Here is an 8,676-nt window from a genome sequence, read left to right on the forward strand (position 1 = left end):
TTCCTCTCTACAGAGGCTGCTGACAGGTCTCTTCTGAAGACTTATGTTCAGTAAGTTGCCTCTAGATGACAGCACAAGATGACACTGGACAATATGATAGCTAAAGAATGGAGAGAATTGGGATGGCTGGCTCTTTTTTCGGTCTGTGTTGTTACGCTTGTCCGTAGAAGCAATTCAAAATGAGAGAGAGAGAGAGAGAGAGAGAGAGAGAGAGAGAGAGAGAGAGAGAGAGGACTTTACCCATCTATAATTTTAGACTGGGCATCTTAGACAACTTCGTCCAGTAAAGCCAATACAGGAACAATTTCTTGTCAACAAGAACTAAACATTTAACATGAACTATATACTTGAGAGAAACAGAAAGTTGTCAGCTATAAAACAAGTAAAAATGCGCCGAAGTTTCTACGGCTCAGTCGAGTTTTCTGTACAGCCGCTACAGCGTATAATCAAGGCCACCGAAAATAGACCTATCTTCGGTGGTCTCGGTATAATGCTGAATAAGCCGCTGCACGTGAAACTTTAACCACGACCCGGTGGTGGCCTAGCCTATATGGTCGCCAGACGCACGATTATGGCTAACTTTAACATTAAATAAAATAAAAACTACAGAGGCTACAGGACTGTAATTTGGTATGTTTGATGATTGGAGGGTGGATGATCAACATGCCAATTTGCAGCCCTCTAGCCTCAGCAGTTTTTAAGATCTGAGGGCGGAAAGAAAAAGTGCTGACAATATAAAGTGCGGACGGACAGACAAAGCCGGCACAATAGTTTTCTTTTACAGAAAACTAATAAAAAAATTGTTAAATCTGTCAGAGCTGTGGAATTCAGGTGGCACTTTTAATTAACAAGCCATCCGGATTGTATAATCTCTGACACGGAAGATTAAATATGAAGGCCCGTGGATTATTTTGGCCCGCTCGTTCTGTGGTAATTTAGGTGTAGATAGGAAAGGAAGCCATTCTTAATTTTTTTTTTAAAGGTATCCCGGAATAGGTTTTAGAGAATTGAGTATTATTATTATTATTATTATTATTATTATTATTATTATTATTATTATTATTATTATTTGTGGGAAATTTTAATCTGATGAAAATTAAATATATTATTATTATTATTATTATTATTATTATTTATTATTATTATTATTATTATTATTATTTACTGGTAAAATTTTAACACTGATGAAAGTTTAAATATATTATTATTATTATTATTATTATTATTATTATTATTATTATTATTATTATTATTATTATTATTATTATTATTCAGGGGAAACAGGTAGACGAAGCCAGTTCCTGTCTTATAAGCTGGCGTCACACAAAGGAAGAGACAATATATAAAATATAGAAAATAAATACTTAATAATAATAATAATAATAATAATAATAAATAATAACAATAATAATAATAATATATTACCTCCCTGTTTATACTCGCCAATCTGTTTCAACAGTGGACTGTGACATAGTCTGATCATATTACATTAATATTCTTATTCTCCCATTATTATAAAAATGAAAAACAAAAAATTACGTCGTCCAATTACGTCATCCAAATTCGTGTGAGATCAGTGACTTCGTCTTCGTACAAGAAAGCGTAAGCCTATCCGAACACTGCTCTTTTCTTTCGAAACATCTATCTGTTACATTTCATGGATTCTCAGTCTGTTCCGCCGAAGTACAATATATACAGAGGGTAGGATTCTTTTTTTTCCTCCATTTTGCAGCCTCCGCGGTGGGAACGCTCGGCGGGATTCCAGATTCCTGGAAACGGATTCCTACTGTAAAACTCTCGGTGCAAGAAATAGGAGGCGGAAGTCAGGTATAGGAATAGATTCCATCTATATATATGTATATATATGTATGTATATATATGTATATATATATGTATGTATATGTATATATATATATATATATATATATATATATATATATATATATATATATATATATATATATATATATACTATATATATATATATATATATATATATATATATATATATATATATATATATATATATATATATATATATATATATATATATTATATATATATATTCTTTCCCTCTTTTTCTCTCTTTCTTTCTCTATTTTTTCTCTCTTTTCTTCCTTCTCTTTTCTTTCTTCTCTTTACTTTCTCTGCTTTCTTTCCTCCTTTTCTTTATTCTCTTTTCTTTCTCTTTTCTTTCCCTTTCTCTCTTTCTTTCTCTTTTCTTTCCCTCTTTCTTTCCCGCTTTTCTTTAATTCTCTTTTCTTCCTCTATTTTCTTGCTCTCTTTTCTTTCCCTTTCTCTCTTTCTTTCCCTCTTTCTTTCCGTCATGTCTTTCCCTTTCTCTTTCGGGAGGACCACATGTTTGGGAGAAATTACATTGACAGTCCCCAAATCCTCGGGAGGATTCCGTTCGACAATAAGCTTAATTGGTAATCTTCCTGGAGGGATTTCTAATCCTACCCCTACCCCTCTCCCTCCCCTCCTCCATCCTCCGTAGACCACCTCCCTCCCCCTCCCGTGTCAGGAACCCCTATTACCCCTTCCCCACCCCCTTCCACCCACCCCTTCTCGGTAGTGCAAAGGAAAACGGTGTGTTCGGGGTTCACAGTTTAACCCAGAGAACAACTGAATTGTTCGTGGCTTTCGTCCACTTCCCCCAGTAATTTAGGGGGTTTTGCCCCCTACGTACGTGGTCTTTCCCTCCCCCAACCCCCGAGAAAAGACCCTTTTTTTTTATAGGTCTCTTTTTCCTAACCGCCTCCGTCAGGAGGAGTTTGCCCATCTTACCATTCCACTTACCTAATATTTCAGGAGTTTTCACCCAGCCCTTCCTAAAACGCCCCACCAACCATCCCCCCCTCACTTCAAGGGGGGAGGGGGCTTCCTCCTCGATGCAATTGGAGTTCCACCTCTTCAGTTCGCAGCCTCGGTTAGAGGAGAAGAAACAGAAGAAGAAAAATGATTAGCAACCGAAATGCGGCCGCAGAACAGGAGGCATTTTTCCCTCGTTTGAGGTTTATTGGATAACAAAACCGGTGAAGGGGGTTGGGGCGGATCCTGGACACCCCTCCCCCCTGTTCCTCTCTCTCTCTCTCTCTCTCTCTCTCTCTCTCTCTCTCTCTCTCCTGGACATTTCAACCCCTTACTGGGTTATGAATGTTCAATCTTTCTAATATCTCTAAAGACTGCTATCTCATTCTTGGCCATTGTACTCTCTCTCTCTTTCTCTCTCTCTCTCTCTCTCTCTCTCTCTCTCTCTCTCTCTCTCTCTCTCTCTCTCTCTCACTTAATCTACTGAGCATTCCAACCCTGTACTGGATTATAAATATTCAATATTTCTAATAGCTCTAAAGACTGCTATCTCATTCTTGACCATTGTACTCTCTCTCTCTCTCTCTCTCTCTCTCTCTCTCTCTCTCTCTCTCTCTCTCTCTCTCTCTCTCTCTCACTTAATCGACTGAGTATTTCAACCCTGTACTGAATTATAAATATATAGTTTTCTAATAGCTCAAAGGACTGATATCTCATTCTTGACCATTGTGCTTTCTCTCTCTCTCTCTCTCTCTCTCTCTCTCTCTCTCTCTCTCTCTCTCTCTCTCTCTCTCTCTGAGCCTTCATCATCTGACCCTCTTATTCCTCTTCTTTTCCTGCCCTTCGGACGGACTAAAGCAATAAAATTAAAGCAAAGACAACAAACAGAAGCGTATGTGATTGTGCCTTGGCTTGGCCAATAGTTTTTTCCTCTCTGTTTTTAGCGAAGGATTTAAATTGGCGAGACGAAAATAATATCCGGTTAATTCGACCCATTAATACTTGTGAGCCGAATTTCCTCGTCTCATAGATTTCATAGTTTTTGGTTTTGGTTTAATTTATTTGGTAGCAGGGGAGTGAACGAACTGTATATGAATGTGTATATTTACTGCATACCTATATCTGTATATCTATATATTTATCTATATCTCTATCTATATACCTGGAGTTAGAGGCAGGCTTGTATCTGAAACCTTGGAAATAGGGAATTTCGTTTTTTGAACATTCAGTGTCCATGAGGCCCCTTATGGAAGTAATCTATATATATATATATATATATATATATATATATATATATATATATATATATATATATATATATATATATATGTATGTGTGTGTGTGTGTGTGTGTGTGTGTGTGTGTGTGTGTATTTATATATGTATATATGTATATTAACTGTTTAAAATGTTTTCCTACTGCACCCACAAACCACGCATGTTTGTTGCACGTGATTATCTGTCATTCCCAGACTCTCAGAGTGGTCCAAGTGGCTTATAATTTAGCTCAAGAAAGCAATATTTACTCGCTGAGGAAAACGAACATTAAAAAAAAATATTTCCACCCTTTCCGGCCAATTTTGTTTTACAAACAACTGATCCCAAATCCACACGAAACAGGACCCGCTCTGAATTGCTAGTGCTTTGAAATTTTAGATGTTTTGTCTCTCTCTCTCTCTCTCTCTCTCTCTCTCTCTCTCTCTCTCTCTCTCTCTCTCTCTCTCTCTCTCTCTGGTTTAAAACTCAATTAGAATACCCATGAAATTTAAGATTACTTCTGAACATTTCCTCTGTTCCAGTGCTAAATTATATATATATATTATATTTTATATATATATATATATATATATATATATATATATATATATGTGTGTGTGTGTGTGTGTATAATAATATATATATAATATGTACAGTATGTATATATATAAATATAAATACAAATATAAATATATATATACAAATACATATATAAATGTATATGTGTTTATGTATATATGTCCATGTGTACGTGTAAGCACACACTGAACAAGGTGCCTATATTATTTACAAATATACCCCATCCTGTACTTTTCAAAGCACGTCATAACGTGCCCAGTAGAAACATGCGCACGCGTTTCGACGCGCGTGCGAGCGCGTAGGCTGGTAAAAGTTCAAGGGTAAAGGCGTAAACGGTTAAAAAGCACTTGGAAATAGAATAAAGAAAGACTGAGGTCTTGCAATTTATAACTCTAGTCGGGGACAAATTGTTTAGGCTTAAAGAGATGTTTGGAAAAGGTCTTGCTGTGATATTTATTCAGATTTACGTGAGTGCAGAACATACTTACATACACACATGTATATATGTATATACATATACATATACACATATTTATATATATATATATTATATCTATATATATTTGTATATATAATGTATGTATGTATATATATGTGTGTGTGTGTGAGTGCTTGCATGTGTGTAAAGTGAGGGAGAGAGAGAGAGAGAGATTCTGTGCATACACCTGCGAATGAAAAATGGAGAATGTATAACTATACATCACAAAGAAAACATATGCATACACTTTTAAAAAGAGAGACAGACAGACAGACAGACAGAGACAGAGAGAGGATATTCATATACATAAAATTTAGACAAATTAAATTAGATACAAAGTTTAACAGAGAGAGAGAGAGAAAGAGAGAGAGGATATCCATATACACAAAATTTAGACAAATTAAATTAAATGCATACAAGGCGTAACAGAGAGAGAGAGAGAGAGAGAGAGAGAGAGAGAGAGAGAGAGAGAGATCTTGTTTCCCAATATCTTCGAAATATTGTCGAAAAAGCAAAAACCCAAATCCAATTACTTACAATGGATAGACGCCATCATTAAAAGGGGCAAAGGTTCGGAGGAGAGAGAGAGAGAGAGAGAGAGAAAGAGAGAGAGAGATGACAGATGGAGTGAAAGAGAGAGATAGGGAGAAAAAAAGAGAGAGAGACAGATTGATGGAGTAAAAAGAGAGATAGGGAGAAAAAAAGAGAGAGAGAGAGATTGAGGGAGAAAGAGAGGGAGAGAGAGAGAGAGACTGAGGAGAGAGAGAGAGAGAGAGAGAGAGAGAGAGATTGAGGGAGGGAAAGAGGAAGAGAGAGAAAGAGAGAGAGAGATTGAGGGGGAGAGAGAGAGAGAGAGAGAATGAGGGAAAGAGAGAGAGAGAGAGAGAGAGAGAGAGCAGCTGCAGGGGTAGAAGTCACGTGTTCACCCTTCTTCTGTTGACGAATAGGACGAAGGATATTGCAGATGTCTCTTTCTTTTAACGAAGAAGGGGAACGAGAGAACGAAAAGAAGGAGGCAGAGATATTCACAATAAGAATAAAGGGCGAAGGGATAACGGAATAACACGGTGCTATTCATTTTATTTCAAGGTGCGGAATGAATCCTTGGTTTAAGGGGTGAAGGCGTGGTGTGACTGCTCCCTGTTTTGGGGCATTGTGGGTAGACGCCCGCTTGGAGGTCAAATTCATTACTACCCTAATGCTTTTCTCCTTGCATATTAATACATTTTATTTATTTATTAATCTACTTTTTTTCTTTTTAATAAGTGAGCTTCATTCTGTATTTCCTTGTAACTTCTCTTAGTTCCTAATGAACACCATAATATTCTTTGGAAGTTTAAATTTCAAGCCAATGGCCCATTTGGTGGGCTTCTTCCATATGAATAGGGTTCATCTCCTGAATAATAATGATAATAATAATATTCTTTGGAAACTTAAATTTCAAGCCATTGGCCCCTTTGCTGGGCGTGGTCCATATAATAATCTTCTGAATAATAATAATAATAATAATAATAATAATAATAATAATAATAATAATAATAATAATAATAATAATATTCTTTGGAAGCTTAAATTTCAAGCCAATGGCCCCTTTGCTGGGCGTGGTCCATATGAATAGGGTTCATCTTCTGAATAATAATAATAATAATAATAATAATAATAATAATAATAATAATAATAATAATAATAATAATAATAATAATAATATTAATAATAATAATAATATTCTTTGGAAGCTTGAATTTCAAGCCAATGGCCCATTTGGTGGGCTTGTTCCATATAAATGAGGTTCATCTTCTGTAATAATAATAATAATAATAATAATAATAATAATAATAATAATAATGTTATTCTTTGGAAGCTTAAGGAAAACATTTAAATAACAATTTTGGTATATCCAAAATCACTGTGTTATCTTCTAGGGCCGAATTATTAATTATCGCCGCTTTCTCTTGACTCCTAAGATTTGGCGATGGCTTCTAAGCAATGAATGATGTGTGATTTTGCCTGATTTCACAATATACTTTCAGAAATCGTAGGCCTATTTCAGTAACCTGACTTGCCCACAAAATCATCAAGATCATCATTTCAATAAAGTTATGATTTGCATTTCAGTAAACCCATAAACTTTGGAAGGAAGAATTTATAGGAAATTTTCAAGAGAAAGTTGTCACAAAATATCAGTTCTAGCAACTGTAATATCCGCTGTGATTTGATGTACTGTAACAGACAGTTCACTTAAAGTATGGCAAATTACTCTCTCTCTCTCTCTCTCTCTCTCTCTCTCTCTCTCTCTCTCTCTCTCTCTCTCTCTCTCTCTCAGTACCTTTTCTTTTTCAATGGTATTTACCACTTAATCCGTTGTTGCAGGTACTTGACCACAGTCTCTCTCTCTCTCTCTCTCTCTCTCTCTCTCTCTCTCTCTCTCTCTCTCTCTCTCTCTCTCGAGTTTTTATCGTGTAGACAGAATTATTAGGTAACACTTTTGTGTAAGTTCGTGACGATCATACGATTATAGTTAATTATGATTATGACGTAATTATAGAAACGGTATTAGACAGGATACAATTTAGATTCGGAGTAGCAGCACGCTTGAGCACAACAATAGGCCTATTGGTATCTCAACTCTTCAACTTTCCTGAACAGAATTTGATTAAAAACTAATTCATGTTGTATATGGTTGATTGTGATTATGGTAAAAGTTCGTTTCCGGTCCGAACTCCAGTTCCACATGACAAACATATTTTTTCGACAGTTTTCTTGCTGTTTTCAATTGTCCCATTCAAGATTTCAACCGGAAATCATTCGTTGCAAAGTTTCCAAACCTCAGGCCGAAACGACCAGGACCGCAGTACTTGATGGGATGTTCGGACCGGAAACGAACATTATCCATGATTAATAAAACTGAAAATAAAAATAAAATTGAATAAATGAACAATTAGACCAGTGAATGTGCTTCATTTGTCAATTTCAAGTCAGTATGTTGGGTAATTTAACAATTAAGGAAGAGTCCCTTGAAATTCGTTTTCTATGATGACATCAAAGAGAAAAGTCAATGGTAAACTAAGCTAAATAACCTCATTCCTGTCTGCCTCCCAGTTTGGTGATGAAAAAGACTTTATTTTACGCCATAGCTTCATTATACCTCCAAAGATTGAAGTTTTATTTCTCATATTATATTCATCATTCATGCAAAAGGCAAATTTTCTGGTTAATTAAATACCAACAACAAAAATAGCAGCAAGAAAAATAAGCACATTAACTTCAAATCTTTATTCTAAGCCAATATTTAATTTTTTTAAACATACAAATGACAAAAAATATAATTCATTCTTCAAATTTTTTCTAAGACGATACAGGTTGCAATTTATGTTCTTTTTTAAGTAAAATCTTGAATTGTCTCAAAAAAATTTTCAGTAATGATAACCTTTTTCCTGCACTTGTCGAATTGTTGTTTGTAGGTATATGAACATTACACTGTAATGTCCTCATTTCAATCGTTATCAACGCAGCTGTACAAATTGCCAACAGATGTCCCTGTATTTAGCTGTG

Source organism: Macrobrachium rosenbergii, chromosome 51 (assembly GCF_040412425.1).
Source record: "Macrobrachium rosenbergii isolate ZJJX-2024 chromosome 51, ASM4041242v1, whole genome shotgun sequence".
Classification (NCBI taxonomy): domain Eukaryota; kingdom Metazoa; phylum Arthropoda; class Malacostraca; order Decapoda; family Palaemonidae; genus Macrobrachium; species Macrobrachium rosenbergii.